Here is a 25,535-nt window from a genome sequence, read left to right on the forward strand (position 1 = left end):
CAAATCAATTTAAAACATGAATATGAAAAATTGGCTGCTACTCAGATTTCCTGTGATTATTTTCACCTGAAGATGTTCCCAAATCGATGTTTCCAGATATTTTCACATGATGGATCCAAATCTGACTATACATTTTTGCTTTCATTTATTTTGATAAGACCACTGGCTGACATGCAGCAAGACTCAAGACTGCATTAAACAGTGACAGCCCTCTCTCCTAAACGTCCCAAACTCATTCGGACGAACCACTTTTCCAGCTTCATAGCTGCTCTCACTTCCTTCGTCCTTCACTAACTTTTTATTTTCTTTGTTCATTAGCTTCAAACCGGGTCTCGGTATAACTAGAATGTTACGACATGACAGGCCACAAAAAGGTTAATAAAAGTTTAGCATTAAAGCTATAATTCCATTTTTCTTAAGCAATGACCGAGGAAATAAAATAGAATTGTCAAAAAGCACGTTCAAATCTGCATTTGACAGTCCGTGGGTAACTCTGATGCATTGTGTGACTTAGGACAAATGCCGTGTGCTTCCATTTACTCAAACCTGACCAATGAGCTGACTGCTCTTCATCTTTGTCGCGCTTGACTGTTAAGCCGCTCTCATCTGCATTCCTGCATAAAACTCCCCTTCACATCAGAGAAGTACTTAGACCCTCCATCAAAGGATCTGCATTTGACAGATAACTGTAATTCCCTGCACTCTAGACTCTGTTTACTGACCTCACACGAAAGTAGCTTTTCCCTGTGCATTGTGGGAGATTTACATCCCCTCTACTTTAGAGTACTTAGGAATGCACATTTGCAGTGTCATGTGTTTTACTATACAGAAAGTACGTGTGTCTGTGCAGGCAGAGGCCTTCCCAGAAAGAAGGAATCTCACTCCTATGTGGTATGCTAAACTAAAAACATAAAAAGAAAATATGTTTGCTTGATGCTTTCTATCGAGAAAACTTTTGCATATTTATATAATACTTTGTGATATACTTTCTGAAGTGATATTTGAATATGATAAAGACTTAAATCTTTACTGGTTTTCCAAATTTCAAAAGCAAGACAAGGAAAAGTTTGACCCAATCAGTGTGTCAGAGGAAATGTCAAGTCTTCAGCAAAATATTTATAAATCATCCTCCTGCGAGAATGAAAATGTGCAGCAGATTTTTAAAAAAATCTTTCAGAAATACTTTTTTTTTATTAAAGCAGTCCTTTTTAGACACCTTCCTCTCCTATTTTATGAAAGGGTCACAGTTTAAAAGCAGAGCACATCGCAGAGGTCATCATCCTGAAAGAGACACTTCAGATTCTCTGAGTGGTGATCAGCTCATCAGAGTCTTTCAGGAGTTGAAAGACGTTTCTTTTTTCTTCTCCTTCTTCTTTAAGGAATCTCTTCTTTGCTACCCACACCAGCCTTGGCCGTGAAAACAAACACACGAGCAAAACACTGCCAAAAACCTCTGAGCTGGAGGCTACATCCAACAAGCAGAAGAAAAGCGAATACTGTACAAACGGAGGATGGAAATAATTCATCCGTCTGCCGAGCCAAAGATGTAACATCATATCAAGCACTGCTCCATTTTAACCCTTCAGATAAGAACTGCATTGAGCAGCAGATAGGATTTATTGGACTGTGTACTTTTGTGTATTTGAATTACAATCTTACAGAGATTGACTTATCGATAGACAGAGTTGGAGTTGTTGTTAAGATAAGCTGGAGCTGTAATGATACTCAGGAGCAAAATAGGTTAATGCAGTATGATAAAAGAGGATTGGGATTAAAATAAAACAAAGAACAAACAAATGAAGATTAAAGCATCATCATCTCCGTCATGTTGATGCAGAAATCCTACTGGTTGTGAAGCATCCTCACACTGTCAGTGGCTAAAAAGAGTTTGAGTCATTTTCACTTGGGAACAAATTTGGATTCAGGTCACCAACTGAATTTCAGCAGTCCGTGGCTGATATTCACCTGCTATCAAGTGATTAGTATGTGTTATCGAAAGTCTCTAGAAATACTTTCTAGATTTACTGTCTGGGTCAATCCGGGTTAATCCGTTTCTCCTTCTCTTCCTCCTGTGAGTTTCCCTTTCACAGAGACAAATGTCCAGACTTTATATAAACACATGAAAGTGGCTCTCCAAAGGCTAAAGACAAGCTTGTCTTTTGATATGTTACAGATTTAGAGTCACCATAGTAAATGAAACAACGTCTCTGAGAATGTCAGGTACAGAATTTAATATAATGCATTCCTAATGCCATCAAATACCACGTAATACCTTTTTTGGCCTGTTATGTCGAGGCTTAATTAGTGCCTTAATATCAAATTAAAGACGTGTTTTGGTTGACGTTCATGACCCTAAGCATTGTTGAACCTCTGAGACTGGAAATTTGCCTGCCAATCAGTCCTCGGGAGTAGCAGCATCTGCAAGAACTGCAGCTTTAGCAGAAATATCGGCTGCAGTTCTTGCAGATATGAGCAACAGGAAAAAGAAAGAGTATAAGGAGAAATTTAGGCTGGAAATGTGGTTGTATTTAAATATGCCAAACAAACTCAAAGAAAGTCATGATCTCAAAAAGTACCTCAGGGGAAATTTGAGACTGAAGAGCTAGCTAAGCCCAGACACTGTTCTGTGGTTAATTACACTGCATATTGTATTTTCTCTGGATGTTTTTCCCGGCAACACCCCACCTAACAGATTATTTTCCCCTCTGTAGGTTCTCTCTGGGTTCTCCAGCCTCCTTCCACAGCCCAAAGAAAGGCATGTTAGGTTAATCGGGTCTACAGGGTGCCCTGCCCTTGATATAATAAAACTTCTTCCCCCAGCAGAAAATCTATATCACACTTCTATAAGTGAGAGTTGTTAAGCTGTACCTTACTAAAGCCACTAAATGAAGTGCAAGTTGTTGTCAGGAATGTTCGTATATTAATTTGATGATTTAGAAAATTTATAAACGTTGTTTTGCTTGATTCAAATCTGCTGCTGAGTCTCTTTCACACTCCTGGAAAAAGAGAACACGCAGCTAGGATGCCTGTTCACTCGGTGACATTCATTTCACCTTTATCATCTTTTATCAGGCTGAGAAACAGTAACCTTTAATGTTTAAATGAACACAGTTTAAAATTTCGGAGCTCTAACGTGAGGCCGTCAGCAGCACTGAGAGCGGGCTCTGTGATAAAACTAGTGTTACGTTTCGGTGTGTCAGTGTTTTGTTTTTGCATGACTTATGTATTTCCTGCTTTACTTTGAAAGTCTGTGTTATCTTAGTGTGTTCAGTTTACATTTTCCCTGTCTCGTCAGTTCTAATTTGCCCCAGCTGTGTTTCCCTCCTGTGGTCCATTTCCTGATTGCTCCCTCTATGTATTTAAACCCTGTGTTTCAGTGTGTCATGGTCGCGATCTCCCCCGTGTTGTAAATAGTTTGGTGTTTTTGTTGTAAATAAATAGTCTGTTGTAAATAGTTGTGAATGGGTTTGTTAGTACTTTCGTCATGGGATATTTTCGTTTTGGGATTTTGGTGGAGAGCCTTCGTGGTTTTATTTTCCTTATCTTTGTTTTTCTACGTTGCACCCCGGTTGCCTAGGCCGGGGTGTAACATATGGGGGCTCGTCCGGGATCGCTGGAGGGTCCGAAGGAGGGACAGCTTCAGCCTTCATCCGCCTTCGCTGGAGGATCCGAGGGACCGCTCCAGCCTTCTGCAGCTGGTGGGCTGCGTGTCTATGTGTGCAGCTAGTTAGCTGCTCGTCTGTCTTCGCTGGAGGATCCGAGGGACCGCTCCAGCCTTCATCCGCCTTCGCTGGAGGATCCGAGGGACCGCTCCAGCCTTCTGCAGCTGGTGGGCTGCGTGTCCGTGTGTGCAGCTGGTGGGCTGCGTGTCCGTGTGTGCAGCTGGTGGGCTGCGTGTCCGTGTGTGCAGCTGGTGGGCTGCTCATCCGCCTTCGCTGGAGCGTCCGAGGGACCGCTCCAGCCCTCATCCGCCTTCGCTGGGGGGAGGGTCCGTGGGACCGCCCCAGCCTTTGTCGTCGCTGGAGGGTCCGTGGGACCGCTCCAGCCTTCATCCGCCTTCGCTGGAGGGTCCGAGGGACCGCTCCAGCCTTCGTCGTCTGCTGGAGGGTCAGTGGGACCGCTCCAGCCTCCATCAGCTTCGTCTGCCTTCGTCTTCAGCCTTCGTTTGTCTGAATCAAACTTTTCACTTGGGGTTACATGTTTGATTTTTGGGTAGGGGGAAATGTTACGTTTCGGTGTGTCAGTGTTTTGTTTTTGCATGACTTATGTATTTCCTGCTTTACTTTGAAAGTCTGTGTTATCTTAGTGTGTTCAGTTTACATTTTCCCTGTCTCGTCAGTTCTAATTTGCCCCAGCTGTGTTTCCCTCCTGTGGTCCATTTCCTGATTGCTCCCTCTATGTATTTAAACCCTGTGTTTCAGTGTGTCATGGTCGCGATCTCCCCCGTGTTGTAAATAGTTTGGTGTTTTTGTTGTAAATAAATAGTCTGTTGTAAATAGTTGTGAATGGGTTTGTTAGTACTTTCGTCATGGGATATTTTCGTTTTGGGATTTTGGTGGAGAGCCTTCGTGGTTTTATTTTCCTTATCTTTGTTTTTCTACGTTGCACCCCGGTTGCCTAGGCTGGGGTGTAACACTAGATAAATCTTTATTGTCATTGTTACAGGAACAATGAAAGACAGTTTAGCATCCCTCTATTAGCAGTATGTAACTGTTTACATTAAAATTACTTTAGAATAAAAGTTGTATACAAGCTATGTATGCTGTTAGGTGCAATATAAAGGAGCAAGTGATCAGTGCAATATAAGGTGCAATGCAATCAGTGGTAGTACACTTTAAGTAAGAGGCAGGACCAGTGGAAGGAATGTTGGTTGCATTATACTATAATAAATACGGTTTATAAATAGAGGTAGGAATGTTATTTACAACTAACGTGAAAATGTCCAAAAAGGTTGAATCAGGGTGGAGGTAAGGCACGTTTGACAGCCTGTGGGTAGAAACTTACTTATGGGTCATGTTTTTTGACTTTTCCAGTGCTTTCAACACCATCAGGCCGACCCTCCTGGGTGATAAGTTAGCAGCGATGCAGGTGGATGCTTCTCTGGTGTCCTGGATTGTTGATTACCTGACAGGAAGACCACAATATGTACGTCTCCCACAGTGTGTGTCTGACAAGGTGATCAGCAACACAGGGGCACCACAGGGGACTGTCCTCTCCCCCTTCCTCTTCACCCTCTACACCACAGACTTCAGCCACTGCACAGAGACCTGCCATCTTCAGAAGTTTTCTGATGACTCTGCGGTGGTTGGATGCATCAGCAGGGATGATGAGACAGAGTACCGGGCTGTGGTCGACTCCTTTGTCACGTGGTGTGAGCAGAATCATCTGCAGCTCAACGTGGCAAAGACCAAGGAACTGATCGTGGACTTCAGGAAGACCAGGAAACACTTGACCCCTGTTTCAATCCAGGGGGTCAGTGTTGACATTGTGGAGGACTATAAATACCTTGGAGTACACATTGACAATAAACTGGACTGGGCTAAAAACACCACAGCACTTTACAGGAAGGGCCAGAGTCGTCTCTATTTTTTGAGGCGACTGAGGTCCTTCAACATCTGCCAGAAAATGCTGAGGATTTTCTATGAGTCTGTGGTGGCCAGTGCGATCCTCTATGCTGTTGCATGCTGGGGGAGCAGGCTGAGGGTCGCAGATGCCAACAGACTTAATAAACTGATCCGTAAGGCCAGCAATGTTGTGGGGATGGAGCTGGACTCCCTCAAGGTGGTGTCGGAGAGGCGGATGCTGTCCAAGATAAAGACAATGTTGGATAAAACCTCCCACCCACTCCATGACATGTTGGTCAGTCACAGGAGCTCGTTCAGTGAGAGACTGAGATTACCGAAAAGCACCACTGAACGACACAGGAAATCATTCCTGCCTGTGGCCATCTCCCTGTACAATGCATCCACTTAACACACTGTTTGCTGCTACAACTACACATGTTTCTTTTCCAAATATTTATTTATAAGTGACTTATGTATGTATGTATGTATGTATATATATGTATATATTGTACTATTCTTAGTTAGCATATTGTCTGTCTTGTCTTAATGTTGGTTTATAATGGAGCACTGTAACAAAAAATAATTTCCCCCAGGGATCAATAAAGTATTCTGATTCTGATTCTGATTCTGATTTGTCTTTGACCTGATCGAGGAGGGAGGAGGGGAGGAGGGGAGGAAGGAAAAAAGAGTGTCCAGGGTGTGAGGGGAGAGTGCCGGGCCACTGCAACTGCTCGCACCGCCATCTTGCTTATAAACTATGAACTCAAATTAAAATGTTTGTTCCAGAATAACTGAAGAATATGCAGCAGCATTTATTTCGTACTTTTAACAACAGTGCTGGATTTTACTGCTATACTTTTGTGTTTGTTGAGATATAGGCATGCAGACATGATCAGTAATTTTAGAAAATATCACCATTTGATAACATCTCTGGAATAGATGGCACTCATAAGGATCATTTTCTCTGGAAGAAAAGTCATATGATCTGTGAAACCCCCTTTGTGATTGGTCAGATGCTGTGAACACCACCCCTTTAATGTGAACGTGCGGGTAAAATGCTGGGTTAACTTAACGAGTTGATAACCAGATTCCATTGACCATTTATCCTGGTCACTAATGTTGGGATAATGAGTCCAGATAAAGCACATCCTGGGTACACCTAATGAGCTTCGTGGTACAGGGCCCTGCACTGTGAATTTGACACAGTTCAACATATGCAGTACATACGACAGAAAATAAGGAACAGTAGAGCAAGTTCCCTTTTTTGAGCATTGGCCAAGCTTGTTTACAAAAAAACAAACATTCATTCACTGCAAAGCAAGGCGATCATGGTCTTAACTACTGTTTTAGAAATGGTAATAATATTCATTTGACATGGGGTGGACAGTGGTGCTGATCCCAACCACACAACATGTATGCGTTTGACCGTTACTTTGTGTGAAGTGATGTCACAGTTACACTGTCTGCTAGAGCGCACTTGAACATCAAGTCTGTATGTATTAATGTTGGCAGCCCACATTAATATAAATCAGGCTACTTCATGCATGACTGATATTAAATCCATCACAATTCAGATGCCGTGTTTCACTTTGTAGTCAGAAATACTTGTGAGTCTTTCCCCATCTTTTAGAACTTCAAAACCCCAAAACACATGGTGGTCAGTCCAGGCTGGCAGCATGTGAAACAGTGAAATGGTGTATAAGCAGGGGGCGCTGTGGCCTAGTAACAGGCTGGATGCAAAAAAGAAAACCTGTCAGGGTCTAATTATGTTTTGTGGATAAAACAACGTGATCAAACCACTGAGGAAATCAGTCTGGTTTCTAGCTACAAAATATTAAAATTTCTGGCAGTGTTTGCCCCTAAAACCTAGCTTAAAACAGCACAATAACAATCATCTGTCTGAAGCATATGTGTAACTGATCTGGTACAGCGAGGGCTGTATGTGGGCCATCTACCCAGCTCCACACACATCACTCTATTTACTGCATTTAATCAAACTGGAGCTAAACATAAACAACAAAACCAAGGGTTATTGAGCTGCTGCCATTTGGATGGCTCTCAGGCACTTTTCATTTTCATCTATGCTCTATCCCTCCATCTGCAGCTTTCAATTACACACAGAGAAACACAGGTCTAAAGCAAACATCTGGAGGTAACAAAGCATTTTATTTGACGCAGACTCAGAGTTCCGTCAATGCTGAGGGCTGATTTCAAATAGAGCCTGTACACAAATGTCAGGGACATTTCTTCTGTCATATCAGGTATTTCTAGACTTCTTTTTTAATCGTTTTTAGTTTCAGTTCAGAGCTTTCTGGTGTATTAAGTAATTGTGAAAGAATTTCAAACTTAAGACAAACTGTTTAAACTTGTTGAACAGGAAAAATATATTTAGAGACACTCATAGTGTAGAATAGCTAACAACCCTACAAAATTAACATAATGAGAGGTAACGGCCAATGTGATATCATGCTCGGGACATCTTTTTACTATGCACCAGTGTTTTTGCACCATTCTTAAGGAGGTCCAGCTCAAACTTTCATGTAACACTGAGATGTGCCACAGGATGGTGCAGTGAGTCAGTGCAGCCTTGATTCTGCCCTGAACGCGACACTGGAAGAAGACAAAAAAAGTGATGATGATCATTACCTGTCAGCATCTCTCCCAGACTGGAAAGCTCAAAGCCAGTAATGCTAAGGTTTATGAAGTGCTAACAATCTAACATTGCTGTCAGTGTAAGCTTTCTCCTGGAAAAGTTGTTAAACCTGTTGCTGTGAAAGGCTGAGGTGTTTACTACATTACACTGCAACATCCACTCATTTTAACGCTAACTGTGTATTACAGAATAGATGAACATACGTTGGTGGGCGCTTTCTTCTGTGTAAAACATAATGAGTGAAACACACAGTGGAACTTATTTCTCACTTCCAGCATTTAAGGTTATCCCAGCACACATGTGGGCCCAAGTCCCACTGTAAAGTTTAATAATAAGCTAATAATGATTTAAGTGCTTCACAGTTCAAATAAAAGCCACACAATGAAGATAAGTACATATGTTCACACATACAGACACAAAATCAGCCATACGGTAAGAGATTCATTCCAACATTAACACAAATGTGCCAACTCTGGCACTAAATAAAGGTGCAAAGATTAAGGAAATGCTAACCTATAAAATGAGTTTTTAGCAGTCGTTTAAAACAAATAACAGAGTGAGCTGACCTGATCGACTGACGAAGGCCACAATAACCTCTGATGGTTTTAAGATCAGAGCGAGGGACAATCATGAGACCCCGGTTACACATTTGGCCCTGTCATGTGGGGGAGCCCATAGCGTGGACTGACTGTGGGCTGGACTCACAGTTTGGAGCATTGTAGGCGTGCAGGCCCCGCTGGGGCCCCACAGTATGGTGCACATATGTACCCCACATTTCGTGCTGGTACTGTGGCCAGCAGTGGCCTGCCCACTCAAGCCCCAAGAGTGGGCCAGACTGTTACTTATAGTAATGTTTTATTATTTGCAAAAGTTTGAAATATCAGCACAACATTAAAACATTTTTGTGAAGCGTAACTGCATGTTCTTTTTGTTTTGCAGCTCCATTTGCTTCTTTCTGTCTTATTTTTTTTTTACCTTAGCAGCATCATAGGTTGGGTACAGTCAGAAATGTGTGACAGTAGCCCTGTAGTCATCAACTCATAAAACAGAGCCGGTATGGTAAAACATACTGGAAGCATTAAACAGACTAATCCACGCCTCGATGTATCAAAGTCCGCACACCAGCTGTGTCTTCACACACATCATTGCAACCAATGTCAGATCATACCACCATCCTATTTTGCAGAACTGAGGCACATTCGTTGATAAAAAGAGCAGCACTACTCCTGTTATTTTTCTCACACATGTAAAATGATGCTAAATGATGCAAATAACAGGTGATGCTCTTAAAAGATCAATGTGGAGTAACAATAAACACACTGACAGTGCTATAACATTAAAATATCTAAATAGCAACCTTCAATTAAATACGGCTAATTATAAAAACGACTGAAGGAAGTATAATCACAACTGGGTTTATTTTTTATGTTGCTAGGTTTATGTTGACATAATGAGAAAACATTGCCAAATTATGTATTTGTATATTTCAATTAAATTTAATTTTATTTATACAGTGCCAAATCAGAACAGTCGCCTCAAGGCACTTTATATTGTAAGGTAGACCCTACAATAATACATACAGAGAATAACCCAAAAATCATGTGACGCCATATGAGCAGGCACTTTGGCGACAGTGGGGAGGAATAACTCCCTTTTAACAGGAAGAAACATCTGGTAGAACCAGGCTCAGGAAGGGATGGCCATCAGGCTTGGATCAGCTTGTCACGGCGGGGTGCGCCGATGTGTGCGGAAGCAGGACCCAAAAGCAGATGATGACGAGGAATAGTAATGATTAACAGAAAAGTGAACCTTTATTGCGATGACGGCAGGAGATGAACCAAGAGACCAAAGCAAACAGGCAAAACACTAAGAAACAAAACACTGAACTGACAAAACACTAAGAAACAAAACACTAAAGGTACTAAGACCAAAAACTATAACTATGACCGAGGTGGAAAATAAACAGGCTAAGACTATGACCATGATTCTGGTGAGAATAAACAGACGAACTGACAATGGCATGAAGAAAACAAAAGGCTTAAATACAGACATGAGGTGATCAGGGGAAGTGGCGACACATGAGGAAACAGCTGACTGACATGAATCTAATGACAGGACCAGGAGGAGTGAAACTAAATACAATGACCAAAGAACACATGACACTGTCAGAATAAAACAGGAAACACTAAAACTAGACATGACAATACAAACTTAACATACCAAATACGTGATGAATAATGCAAGAACTCAAACAGAAAACCCAGGAACAATAACTGCCTAAAGGCAAATAGGAAATACCACAAAACTAACAACATCTCAAAAAATGAGAACAATACAAAGAAAGCTCAAAGTGCTGGGTCGGAGACCCAGCCTGTGACACAGCTGACCTGTGCTGCTGCTGTCTGTGGAGTTACACAGCTCAGTTCAATAAGATAGATATAATGGCTGTTTTCCAACCCCTGTATAAAGTCAGTAGAAAGGCAGAATTGTGTTAGTGAATCTAACCAGTATCATCATTTTTAATTCAAACTGATGTTTGCAACTCTCGATGTAACCAAAAACTGACCATGAACCCAGTGTGACATAAGGCTTTACTGTACCTGAAAGTACCTGAAAGTTACACTTAAGTACAGCTAAGAATTCGTACTTTGCCACTTCTGACATCTGCAAGAGGAAACTCCAAAAACCTCAACTAGAAAAAAAAGAGTTTATGTTCTTAAATGCTGGATTCACATATTTGATGTTAATTTTGCAAATTTTTACTGTGTGCTAAAGGGTGTGGCTACCTCATGAGTGATTTACTATGCATTTACAGTTTTACAGTGACCCTGCATTCATAGTATTCACTTTCAAATCACTAAGCTGGCAATGGCTGACATGCTCAGGTCTGGGAGTTCACAACCAAGAGGCTACGTTGTAGTAGCTTTCTTTTATTCCAGAATTGTGACTGTAACAGAAAACGTTCTGAGAGTGACTGTACAGGCTATGCTCTGAAACATATTATACATTTTTAATAATAATGGATTTATATAGGGCTTTTCAAGGCACCCAAAGCGCTTTACAATGCCACTATTCATTCACACACTGGTGGAGGCAAGCTACAGTTGTAGCCACAACCCTGCCCTGGTGTAGACTGACAGAAGCGAGGCTGCCATATCGCACCATCGGCCCCAACACCAGTAGGCGGTAGGATAAAGTGTCTTGCCCAAGGACCCAACAACCAGGACAGAGAGCCCAGGGATCAAACTGGTGACCTTCCAATTATAGATACGCTTCCCAACCCCCTGAGCCACGGTCGCATTGTTGCTCAAATGCAACAAGGAAAACTACTTTTGTGACACGCGGATTTAGAGAAGAAGTGTTGCTCCTTGCAGTGCTGTTAAAAGTATCTGAAAAGAGCCTCATCTGACCCTGTAAGAGTAATCTCCTTCCAAAAATGCATTAATGGACTTAATGATAACAAAAAAAAAAAAAGATGAGGCATTACTTTTGGTTTCAAGATTGAAAAGCTGGATGAATTAAATGTCTGAATGTGTGTACCCCTCTCAGGCTGAACACGGTGTATTTGTGCAGTCTGCGGAGTACAGTACATTCCTATTTATATATTAATATCACACACACACTTCTGCCTCTGCCAGCCCCTGAGGGACTGATGGCAGAGTTGCATCATCTCTATTGATTATTACTGTTTGTGATTTAGCGAGGGGCAAAGCGGGCAGACGCAGAGTGCACTGAGGGATGCAGTTGTCATGGGAACGTCGGCGTGCTGCAGGGCAGCATGAAAAACACTGAAGTTCTCAGTCAGGTCTGCCCGTGTGATGCCAGTCAACGCCACGGCCAGGTTTGCTCTTCGAAGGAAGAAACTTTGTTTTTTTTTCCCCTCTCTCTCTCTCTGTTCTCACAGCTTCCCTGTGTACCCAGTTGGACACTGTTTCTATGGAAACGTAGCCGTGAGACTGTACAGGATATGGCTAGAGCTCAGAAGAGGAGAGAGCTGTTTGTTCATTTAGAAAAAGAAGTTGGAATGGATGAAATCCTTCTCTGGCTGGATGCAGACCGTCATTCATTTTGAGCTGAAAGACAAAATCACACAGAGGCTCAACAAAGAATGAGTCCATGAGGGATTAGAGCTCTTCTGAGCTATCTGCTCTCTGCTGAAGGAGAAAAAAATGTATTTCTATAGATTTATTCCAGCAGCGTGCTTTTTACATTTCATTTATAACTTAAAAGGAAACAGAAAATCCATGCTCCAACAAGAATCTCAATGCCTAGTGCAGCTTAATTGCTTAAAGATTAACTGAGTGGGAAAGTGACCTCTTTTGGTTCAGAGTCTGAAGTGTCAGTGCAAACAGTGCAACGAACATTAAGGTCATCGTGTGTCCAACACTTTTTTTTTTTTAAGTTACTTCACTTCACAAAGCAACGTCCAAAATGTACATTTGTCTCAACTTTAACCCTTTTTAGGCCTGAGGCCTCTCATTCCATAATAGTAATGTTATTTATCATCAGTCTTTCCTTTTCTGCACAACTTCTTTAAAACTGCACTTTTTTTTAAGTCAGGACCGGGCCATGAACAAAACGAAGACCCCAGAGTCCCAAACAAACGTTCACAAAACTCACAGGGGAGCAGAGTCCGAAGCACAGTTCAGGCGGCCGGCCACGAAGAAGGCCGTGGCGGCGCGTAAAGAGTTCGGGAGGCCGTCCACGAAGAAGGCCGTGACGGCGCGCAAAAAGTTCAGGGGGCCGACCGTGCGGAAGGCAACGGCGGCCGCTCAGGCGAAGAGGGTCCGGGGGCCGGCCGTGCGGAAGGCAACAGCGGCCGCTCAGGCGATAGCGGTCCGGGGGCCGGCCGTGCGGAAGGCAACGGCGGCCGCTCAGGCGATGGCGCCCGGCCAGTAGCCTAGCCAGCGGTCTAGAAAACGGCCGTTTAGCTCCAGACCCAAATGAGGCTGGGCCAGGCGAGGCTGAAGGCACGGAAGCCGGGGCCGCAGCGGGCGAAGATGCTGAAGACGCTGCTGCAGGCGATGGTGCGGATGCTGAAGACGCTGCTGCAGGCGATGATGCAGACACGAAGGCTGGACCAGACGAAGATGCAGACACGAAGGCTGGACCAGACGAGGATGCAGACATGAAGGCTGGACCAGACGAGGGTGAAGCCGGGCCGGGCGAGGATGAAGCTGAAGCCGGACCAGGCGAGGATGAAGCTGAAGCTGGACCAGGCGAGGATGAAGTTGGACCAGGCGAGGCTGAAGCCGGGCCAGGCGAGGATGAAGCCGGGCCAGGCGAGGATGAAGGCGAGGATGAAGCCGGGCCAGGCGTGGATGAAACCGGGCCAGGCGAGAATGAAGCCGGGCCAGGCGAGGATGAAGCTTCAGGCTGAGGCGCGGCAGTAGCAGGTGGTAGCGCTGCAGGTGATGGTACTGCAGGAGGCGGCACTGCAGCCACAGGTGGAGAAGCAGCCACAGGTGGAGAAGCAGCCACAGGTGGCCGGACGGGATCCTCGGGCCCCCCAGCTGACGTGGCAGCCGGTGTGGCATGAGGCTGGACGGGCTCCTCGGGCCCCCCAGCAGGCGAAACAGGAGGCTGGACGGGCTCCTCGTGCCCCCCAGCAGGCGAAACAGGAGGCTGGACGGGCTCCTCGGGCCCCCCAGCGAAAACAGCCGCAGAACCAGTGGGCACCGGGGCCCCCGGCACACATGAAACATAACCAGTAGGCACGTGGGCCTCTGGCACACATGAAACAAAACCAGTAGGCACGCGGGCCTCTGGCACACATGAAACAAAACCAGTAGGCACGTGGGCCTCCGGCACACATAAGGAGGGCTGCAGCTGCGCAGAGCACTGACCCTGCTCAGGCAGTGACAGCCCGGTGCAGTTCACAGCTGGCATCTTGGCCTCCAGGGGTCCAGAGTAAGCTGAGGGCAGTAACCCAGCCTCTGGGGAAGCCCCGGAGTGAGCAATAGTCTCTAATGTTGCCAGCTTTTGAGGAACAAGTCCGTAGTGAAACAGTTTGTCTCCCTGCTCAGAAACAGCGGTGGAAAAGCAGTGTGAAGGCTGTGACTCAGCCATTAACTGAACTACGGGTTGCGGCGATGCTAGCGGTGGTGGTGGCTGAGTGGCTGACTGGAGCGGCGGCAGAACATGTAATTGTGCCCTTAGGGAGGCTAACGGTGGAGCTACAGACTGGGAAGCTTGTAGCTGGACACAGAACTGAGCCGGAGAATGGCAATAAAGTCCTGGCTCAGAAGGAGCGGCAGAGACACAGTCTGTCAGTTTTGCAGCGGGTTTGTACACGCCCACTTGGGAAGGATCTGTTACCACGAAGGTAGGTAAGCGATCCATACAGTCTCCCATCCCGCTCTGAATAGCCCCAGAAAACAGAGTCCCGGAATCTGGGGAAGCCAGAACATGTCGCTCGCTCACCGCCTCGGGCTGCTCGAAAGTAAAAGCAGACGGGGGGTGAAGTCCGAGGTCCAAAAGGAGGAACTCCCGCTCCCACGAACAAAGCGAGCCCAGAAACCATGGGAGACCGGTCACCAGACGCTGTAGCCGCCTCTCTATAGCGCGCTTGGACGTGCCACCCGGGTTTTCCAGCCACCGGTCGATGAGCTCCTGTGTGGCATCGTTGAGATTTTCCCGTAGCTCCCTGGACGGGTTAAGCGCTGCTGGGTCCATGTTGTGGTCGCGTCGTACTGTCACGGTCCGGGGCAGCGGCCGTGTGGAGAGCGGAAGGAGGACTCAAAACGCAGCACTTATTCAGGTGTGAGGGTGATTTATTGATAATATCCAATATAAAGTGGGGATGGTAAAACAGAACTAAGGATGAACTAACTGGGAGAAACTACACAAAGAAATAGCAAACCTGAGCATGAAGGGAGAACAGCAGGGAGAGCACGCAGGGGATTACACCAGGTATGAACACAGACGACGCGACGAGGAGCAGAGGAAAACACACACTATAAGTACACAAAGAGACACTGGGAAATCACACACAGGTGGGAGACACAGCTGGACCTGATTAACCTGACGAGACAGGGGAACACTAACACCAGGGACCAATAGAGGGAGCACAAACCCAAAACCCAGTATCTAAAATCCCAAAACACAAACCATCCCAAAACAGCCCAAGAATAATAAAGAGAATAACAACAATAAGGAACACAAACACAAAGTCACTGAGTCATGGCCGCAGGACCATGACACAGCCACACTAAAAAAATCATAAATAAATCTCTCCAAGATGCTGACTTTAATTAATGATTGTATATGTAAATTTGTAATTTTTTCATGTGATTTTGTTTCCTAACTACATGTAAGAAGTTGAATTTAATAGGATCTGGTAGATTGGTACCAATCATATTTCCCTTAATGGTTAATTAATTGAACAAATAAATAAACAATGTTGTTGTTGTTTTTAATTGAATGACTATATTTAAATAGCATGACTGCACATAGCATTTACATTTACTCTTTGCTGTGGTATGGATTCAACAAGACTGCCACTGACTTCCACTAGAGTCTTTGCAATCTTGTCCTGTTGTCTTGATGCATTATCACGCTGGAATGAACCATCAGAAGATGATAAAGTGTGTAAACAAAGAGATGCACGTCGACAGCACCAGTCCACTGATGTGTGCCAAGGACACGTCCCCAAACATTCCAACACCAAAAGCAGCCTGGACTGTTTGCACAGGCATGAGGCAGGTTTGTTCCACAGATTCGTGCCAGTGTTGCCAAATTCTGAGCCTGCAGCCTCAGCAAAAATGGAAGCTAAATTTTTCTACTTTTCAGCTGAGCAGTTAAAGAGAGTGCCCACTTCAGACAGGAGTGCGTCCCTGGGTCTTCGGCCCTTGTAGCCCACATGCCTCAAGGATGGACATCTTCATTTTTAGAACTGCTGTCATTTTACAGCAGTTCCAACTGCTGTAAAATGTCTTGGAGTTCCAACCAGTCGCCTCATCACCTCATCAACAAGGCATCCCTCTCTGTAGCTCAGTTTTATTTTTTTGCACCATTTTGATTTAACTTGTTGAATTATTGTGATGAAAATCCAAGAGCTCATCAGTTTCAGAAATACTCAAACCAGTCCACCAAAAATGCCACAGTCAGGAACATTGAGGGTTCTCAGCTGCATGAATGGCTAACATGGACTTTTATTATATACAGAATAGTCCATGCAGTCTTAAACTGTTTATATTTTTTGTTTGAGGTTTTGTAAAACCGTGCATTATTGTTCATATTGAGCACTGAATAAAATATAAAAAATATATTATTTTCATTTGTATCTTGATTCACCCTAATATTTCCCCCAGCTTGAAATCAAGAAAGTTTTTCTTCTTTTATTTTTCTAATTACGTTTCCTTCTTTGATGTGATTAATATGGAGAAAAATTGCCATGTCTATGTTTTCCAAAAGCGAATGTCATCTCTTAATACTTAATATTTATTCTACCTCATATTTCGCGGTGTGGAAGTAATTTCAGATTCACTGTTAATTTCTTTCTCTGAAAGCGTCCTGACTGAACATGTGCAGGAGGGTGTTGTGCTGGTTAAAAGAATATTACAGGTATATTTTTAGTGTTCCTCTCTCTCCACGCTACCCATGCAGAGAGTAAAACCACTGATGAATTCTCACGAGCTCCTGCTGGCTTTTTCTTTCCCCTTTGAAGTCACACACTCCACGAAAACAGCTAAACAAAAGCAGCTCAGAGACAAACTGCTGCACTGACACTCCACTGTTTGGGACCAATTAACGGTACATTTTCGATTTATTTATATTTACCGAATATATCATTATTACACGCATAAGGATCCTTGTTTTGCATGAATGTGTCTATAGTGCCTGCAATGCCCCTGCAGAATTTTAAAAGATGTTTTAAAGAATAGCATTTCTGAGATTTCATCTTCATGAGAAACTAATTAGGGGGAAACTGATAACCCTGTTTTCTAACAAATGCACAAATGCCTTTGAACGTTTAAACAATGCCAAATCTGCAGTAAAATGAAATTAGTTTTGTCTCTTTGTGAAGCCGTAATCATAAATAATTGCATATAGAACTAGAACAAAGCATGGGAACATGGGGAAACGAAAGGAACACCTGAAGCCATGTAACTTAAAGTGAGAGGATCAGGTGGCTCTGTTATGTTGTTGCAATTACTGAGATCTCAACCTGGTTAAACACCAACAAGAGATTCTGGAGTGGCGTGTCGCCATCAAAACCACAATTTGGGAAATCACTTTCAAAGAATACCGTTTGTCCTTCCAGGGTGAGATAGATGATCCACTGTGGTGACCACTGAAGGGAGCGGCCAATAGAAAAACAGAAGAAGAAGAAGTCGCCCTATAAACAGTGAGGCAGGTGACTCTAATGAACTGAAGTTTACTATGTGAACCATCAAAACACTTTTAAACCGGCTCAGAGGACAACCAATCCAAAAAGACATAGTAACTGGCAGTTTTGGGTAAGTTACTTTAAATTAACTAGTTACTAGGGAAAGTAACTTTGGTTTTACTCAGAATTCTCTTGTTAATGTGTTGCTTCCGTAACTGGATACCCAGCAAGATTGCCAGTCTTCTAGCTTGCTTACTTGCCACAAGTGCACTGTGCCACCTACCAAAAGAAAGGAAAATATAATGTATATATTTCCACGAGAGAAATCCCACGCCTGGACCGCTGTTGACCGCGGCCATGAGTCTAGCCTTGTGCGCTTTTTACATCCAACACAAAAACTGCAGTCGTGGTGCTTTCGATTGTACTCAGAACTCGGAAATTCTGCCTTCCGAATAGAAAGATGTAGGTAACACCAGACTGCAGATGAGCTGCATACAGGGCTGGACTGGGGGAAAAAAAATGGCCCGGGCATTTTGACTAGAGACCGGCCCACCATTATTGGAAAAATCATAAAGCCTTTGAATGAAAACAAACGCTGTTGTGACAGTGATGTACACTGTTTTGATGGTATATATGCATCAATCTATCAATCGTTTGTTGTAAGATTCAGACATTTTAAATGAGAATAAGAAAGAAAAGTATTTCTTTGTGCCCCCCTTTCCCCGTTAATGCCCTACATGCCCCCCTGGCAAAACTTTGCTAGACCCGCCCCTGCACAGTTACCAGCTGTCAGCTACACAAAAAAGGATCCTGGTGTTATTTGTCTCTCAGAAACAGTTCATAACTTCCCTTCAACTCATTAATGTCACCTAAAAGGTAAACCTGTTTCTCCATCACCTGTTCAGCTCTGATGATTCAGTAAGGACATCTCCTGGTTTCATCTTCCTATTTCCCTCTCACCAGGATATCCAAACTGATATCATGACCAGCAGCTTTTACAGCTGTAGCTCCAGCAAACATCAGCTGGTACTAGAAAGTAATATTAAATAAATTCTAACAACAGCTGATCAAGCTTAAACGTGCTGTTGTTGTTTAGCGCGACATCCGCTGGTTTCTTCTTTCTGGCACAAAGTGGACGATAAACAAACCAGAGAAAAGCCGATCAGCTGATCATTGATCAGTTTCAGGAGAGGGAGGGGTAGAGAATGAGAGAAGAAGAGGCAACTGTGCAGCAAAGTCACAGAATAAATCCAGCTTTGTGTCTTTTTCATTGTAGCTGAAGTCCGGGACAAACTGTGTTCCTTTTCACCTCAATACGAAACGCGTGATATTTTCTCTGAATACCAGACAATTCCGTTTTTTATGGGGCGGTTGGCAACTCTAATAACTAACCTTACGAACACAATAAAGTTCAACATCAGTAAAATCATAGCACCCACTCTGTCATGCTAGCTAGTATGCAGTATGAAAAAGTCAGCATAACAAAGATAAACTCCAACTAAACTTGCTTTACTTCTTACCTGAAGTTCAGTTCACCTGACACTCCAACTGGTGGCTCCTCCTCCTGCGTCCCCTTTCCCTCATCCACCTGCTGGCCTCCACCACTTGCTAATGTTACTGAATCTGTGGACGCTCCGCGATAGCCACCACAAGAAGTAACAGATAACAACCCTATCTAAATCCCAGTAACGATTAATGCGTTCCTGATTTTGGCATAATAACTAGTTACCGTGCTCGTTACCACAATAATAACGTAGTTACTGTAACGTGTTACTTAATAACACGTTCGTCCCAACACTGGTAACTGGTATCCCCAGAATTGTGACTGTCACTGGAAATGTTCTGAGAGTGTAATACACAATGATAAATAAACAGGAATAAAATGCACTTTTGCTTTTTTAATTTACAAGTTCAGAAAGTGATGGATCACTTCAACTGTCTGACAGGAAATAAAATACTGTGACAAATGCTTCAAAAACAAAAGTGAAGAAACTTTTTCTTTCTTTCTGCTACATTGATTTGAAAAAAAATAAAATAATAATTGTGTTGGAAGCAGGTAAAATTACCCTTGAAGTGTACGAAATGAACCAAGAAAATCTCTTCTCCGAGTTGTCCCCTTTCTTTTCTTTCCACTCGCTGAGATTCCCACCAAGTCGTTATCTCTGAATGTTTTTATGTGACAAACTAAAAACCTGGGGATAGATCATTGTCTTCTTGGTGTCGGCTAAAAACTTGTGTTTCAAGAAAAGAGGAAGAAAAATGTGAAGGCAGGGAAGAGATTTATAAAGCTCTAGTTAGAGGAAGGATATGTTTAGGTTCAGAGTTTTGCAGGAGGATGCTCTGGGGGCTTTTTCAATGATAAATGGTTCTACAGGGGTGCTGTGTGTAGTTTCAGCGAACAAGAAGTACTGTTTGCTGAATTGCTAAGATGCTTTGTTAATAGCTGTGTGTTTCCCTGAGGGTGAGGGGGGCAGATCTGGGGGTTGAATGGATTTTATGTACGTAGTGGAATGCTGAGTCTGACTGGTATCAACTAGCAGCATCCTCTCTTGAATATGGCAAAATCTTTATTTTCTCTTTTAGGTGAAATTCCAAGGTAAAACCATTACAGCAACAATGATAAAAATAATGAACAAATAATATAACATTAGCTTTATGTTTAAGTAAACAAAGGACTTAATATAATTTGCATAAAACTCAAGCTTATACTGTAATCCTTACACAGGGGGACCACTTAAAGCACTGGGACAGTTTGGAGACCTCCAGACTTCTCTACTGTATATATCTAATACAGAAAAGCATAAAAACCCTCATTGTGTAGGTTAATCTCAGTGATGGAACTGTGTTTTCTTTATTTGTTCATGTGAAATATAAGGCATTAAAGAGAGGATTGTGATGTGATATCATCATATCATTCATGTGAATTTGATGATATGATTACTTTTGAAGATTATATCACAACACAGACATAACACACTGATAAAAATGAGCTCCACTATGACGTTACGTAAATAAATAGATTAAAAAAACAAAAAAAAAAAACTTTGAGTATATTTAATGTCAAATTTCCAGCAAACTATTTCTGGACAAATAACAAAATTTAAGTTCAAGTTTCTGTCTGGCCCTGCTTCTTTTTGCAGACATGAATGATTTCAATAGATGAATCCATCCCTGCCAACGTCTGTGGTCATGGACACCTGTAGTGCACTTCACATTTTTTGGAAAGAAAACCCTGAAGACTCAATGGATGAATTATGGGATAAAAATAAAGAAATCTGCCTGCTGTTTCTTGTACCACCATTTCTGTGGAGGAAGCAGAAAATCAGAGAATGAGCAGCGATAGCAATTCAGACAAAATAAAATAAAATAAAAACATAAAAAGGAGGGAATAAAAACCCTCAGCTGTGTCAAAAAAAACTACTTTTTTTGATAGTTGCCAAGCAGCTTTAATGGCAATGAAAGGCGGCAGCTCCTTTTAGCTGATTAGTGTATTAATTGTTTGATAGGTGTGTTTGTCAGCAGCTAATCCCCTGTGTTTATAACAAAGCTTGGATCCTAATTAGCGCCAGGTAATCACACAACAACACACTTATTCAATCAATCAAAGACTACAGAAGATATGAAGTAAAGGTGGGCTTAACACTGAAACTGAGAATTAAACACATTACACAGTCCTCTGTTCACCTTTGGAGATATTCTTCCTTTATACATTCTTACTGGATCTTAGTGAATTCTTCATTCTTGCATGCTATGTAGCACCCGACAAATGTAGCTAGTAATCAAATAAGATAAAAAGGAGCGTTGTAGTACTATGGGCTGGGCCCTGGGTTCTTTAATTTAGTGGCTTGCTGTACTAACGTGTAATAATGATGAAGTAATCCTCTTAGGAGACAATGTTTAAGGAAGTGCAAATAATAATAATAATAAAAATAATAACTTTATTTATAAAGCGCTTTCAAACAAAGTGCTGTACAGCTATTTAAAACTAAAAAGATTTTAAAAAAAGATAAAAGCGATACATAGCAATACAGGTAAAAGACACAATACAAGTTAAAAACAGTAAAAATTTAAAAACTAAAAGCCATAGAATTAAGACTTGTAAGATAAGGTGAACAAATGTGTCTTCAGCTTAGTTTTAAAAACCTCCACAGAGCATGCCTGCCTAACAGCTTGAGGGAGGTTGTTCCACAGAAACGGGGCACGAAAAGAAAAAGCACGCTCTCCAATTGTCTTTTTTCTGGCTCTAGGAACCTTTAAAAGGCCAGAGTCCTGAGATCGGAGAGCACGGGATGGAACGTAAAGATGTAAAAGGTCGGAGAGGTATGAAGGTGCCAGTCCGTTTAAAGCCTTGTAGGTGAGCAGCAGGACCTTAAAATCTGCTCGAACCTGACAAGGTAGCCAATGCAGAGATCTCAGAACAGGGCTAATGTGCTCAAATTTGCCAGTTCTTGTTAAAATGCGAGCAGCTGCATTTTGCACCATCTGTAGACTTCTAAAACTTTTCTTTGGTAGCCCAGAAAGAAGAGCATTACAATAATCAATACGTGAGGACACAAATGCATGGACAAGAACCTCTGCAGTGTCGCTTGACAAAACTTGTCTGATTCTGGCTATGTTCCTCAAATGATAAAAGGCGGTCTTTGTTATCTCTTTTACCTGACTCTCGAAAGAGAGCACCATGTCAAACCACACGCCCAAGTTTTTTACCTTGTCCCTAAAATTTATGACACTGTCATCAATTCTCAAGATGAAATTTTGGGACAAGTGCTGAAATTTGTGTGGCCCAATGACCATCAACTCTGTTTTATCAGTATTTAGGAGCAAGAAATTATCCGATAACCAGCCCTTAATTGCAGATAGACAAGATTCTAGTTTAGAGACTTCAGCACAATTTCCAATGGTTAAAGGAACATAAAGCTGCAGGTCATCAGCGTAACAATGAAAGGTTACATTAAAAGAACGTAAAAGAACACCAAGAGGCAGCAGGTACATAGAAAACAGCAATGGTCCAAGTACAGAGCCCTGAGGGACCCCATGCCTCACTGCACAGGTCTCAGAGAGATCATTTTTAAAACTAACAGTCTGAGACCTCCCAGACAGGTAAGATCTCAGCCACGATAAAACATTTCCTCTAATTCCAATAAAATGTTCAAGCCTATCTAATAAAATGCAGTGATCCACAGTGTCAAACGCAGCACTTAGATCCAGCAGTAATAAAACTGAAGTGCAATCGTTGTCTGCATTTACCAGCAGATCATTTACCACTTTTACTAAAGCTGTTTCTGTGGAGTGATTTGGTCTAAAAGCAGACTGAAATGGTTCAAACAGATTGCTTGTTGACAAATGCTCAGTGAGCTGCTTAAAAACCACTTTTTCAAAGACTTTAGATAAAAAAGACACATGTGAGATAGGTCTATAGTTTGCGACCATATCAACATCCAGTCCAGGCTTTTTCAAGATTGGCACTACCACAGCTGATTTATAACATTCAGGAAAGACTCCGGTCGTCAGTGAAGTATTTAAAAGAAACAGAATGTAGGGTCCTTTATAGCCCAGGCTGGTAGAGGATCCAAAGAACAGGTTGTACATCGAGCTGCTTTTACAACCTTAGTTAATCCATACAGGGAAATAACCTCGAAGTCAGAGAATAGTTTATCAGCACCAACAGGCAAAGCAGCCGAGTAGTCTAATGAAAAGCTTGAGGAGGGAGTAATCTGATTCCTAAGTTTTTCAGCCCTGTCTCTGAAAAACATAAGAAAGTCATGAGCTGTCAAATTAGAACAGCAGAGAGTTGACTTACTCTCTGTAAGTTGGGACACTGTGTTGAATAAGAGTTTTGAGTTATGTTTATGACTCATGATGAGATTTGAGAAATTATTTGCTTTCACTGCCGACATCGCTGATTGAAAAGAAGACAGTGAGTCCTTCCAAGCCTGGAGAAATACTTCTAGTCGGGAAGATCTCCAGTGACGCTCTGCTTTTCTACAATTTCTTCTCAAGTTCAAAAGCTCCTCATTTAGCCAAGGCATAGGGTTCCTTTTTTGACATTTCAACTTCTTTACGGGAGCAACAGAGTCCAGTAGTTCAAGAAATGTATTATTAAGGTTCGCAGTCAAGGTGTCCACACATAACTCCTGGGTAAAAATAGGATCCAACATATCAGGTAGATGTAATTTAACTCCAAGCAATGCTTCGGGGCTAATATAACGAGATGATCTGAGGGGCAATCTTCCCCTCTCAGAAGCTGGAGATTTAGTGATTAAAATAAAATTGCTGAGTGGTCTAAGATAGGTAAAACACAATTTTCAGTCATTGATACATTCAGTTCGTAACCCAAGACAAGGTCTAGGGTGTGGCCCTTACGTGTTGGCCCAGACACAAATTGTGTGAAGTTTAAGGAATCAATTACATTTAGTCATGGTCAGTAATGTTATTGAAGTTTATGTTGGCACCTCCACTTAGTAGAATACAACCTTTAAGCATTTAGTCCTCCTAATTTGTGCTTAAGCCTCACTGAAACAATCCTTCTAGTGAAGCAAACCATCAACACCTGAAGTCAAATCTAAAGAACTCAAACACAACACTTATTAACCAACATAAGGGACTGTAATTAAAGAAAAATAGTTCAAAGGTTATGAAAAATTAGGTTTCAGAATAAACAAAATAAATGTGTAAAATAAATGCCATTGTCAAATTCCCTTACAAACACTTTTAATAATCCCAGATTAAGATCAAAATTTTGCCACATGCAAAAACACTGTGATGACACAGCTACTGTGGCATATAGCGGGAATACAGGGACCTCATGGAGTCCCTGGTGCAGTGAACTGGTGCAGTAGGAGTTGCCTCCACCTTAATACCACTAAAATCAATAAGATGATGGAGGATTTCAAAGGATCCAAGCCCCTCCATCTGCCAGTGTCAGTACAAGGTCAGGACTTTTAGGTGGTGGATTCCTAGAAAAACCTTGGGTTCCTACTGGATGACAAGCTGGACTAGTCCCTGAAGGTAAAGCAATGCCTGTTCTTCCTGTGGAGGGCAAGGTCCTTTGATATGTGTGATGAGAAGCTGCATATATTTTATCATGCTGTTGGGGCCAGTTTCCTCTTTTATGCTGCTATCTGTAGAAGGGATGGGGGTGTGGGAGGTGGTGTGGTGGAAGGCAGCCAAACAAAAAAGCCAGCTCACCGCTTTGCAGGTGACTGGACTCACTTAAAACTGAGGTGCAGAGGGGCACACTGAACAAACTGAATGCAATAATAGACAAGAGCAGAAACCCTGTGTCTATCTATCTTAGTTATCTGTCAGTGTCAGTGCTGCACCAGTTCTGGCCACAGAGAAAAAAAGCCCCTAAAAAGTTGGTATAAGGTAGTTGGTTGTTGGATGTTTGGTGGCATAATAAGAATTAGCTGGGAAGCTATGGATGACTTTCTATTTAGCTTTGTTAGCATTCACTTCTACCATTGCTTTTTCTTGCGGATCAGATAGGGACTAAAAGCCTTTGTCTGGATCAAGGGAAAAGATCATGGTTACGTTAATATACAAATCACCAAATGACTTTTTGTGCATAACTAAGATATGCAAGGAACTTTGAGATAACTGCATTAGTTTACTCTTAGTGCAATATGAAATGGCCTGGAGATTCTATCTCCATACTGCTATAAATATTTAAATACCCCCTTTAAATTAGGGATTATGCTTTGTCATTATGGGTTAGGGTAAAATCTAAAATGCAAACAGTTGCAGTTTTAGTTTGATAGTCTGTTATTTAAATTTAACGCTGCAACAGAAAGTCTATAAACAGTAAAGCAGTCTGAATACTTCGGAAAGTGACTGTATATACATTTGTCTTCCTCTAGTACATAGGTGTCAAACTCTGGCCCGCGGGCCAAACTCTGGCCCGCAGCCTAATTACATTTGGCCCGCAGCCTAATTACATTTGGCCTGCGAAGCCATACCAAATTACTTTTTTTTTTTTTTTTTTTTC

This window comes from Mchenga conophoros, linkage group LG2, assembly GCF_057382185.1.
Source record: "Mchenga conophoros isolate Kocher_MC1m ecotype Shallow Benthic linkage group LG2, M_conophoros_male_GT1.1, whole genome shotgun sequence".
Classification (NCBI taxonomy): Eukaryota; Metazoa; Chordata; class Actinopteri; order Cichliformes; family Cichlidae; genus Mchenga; species Mchenga conophoros.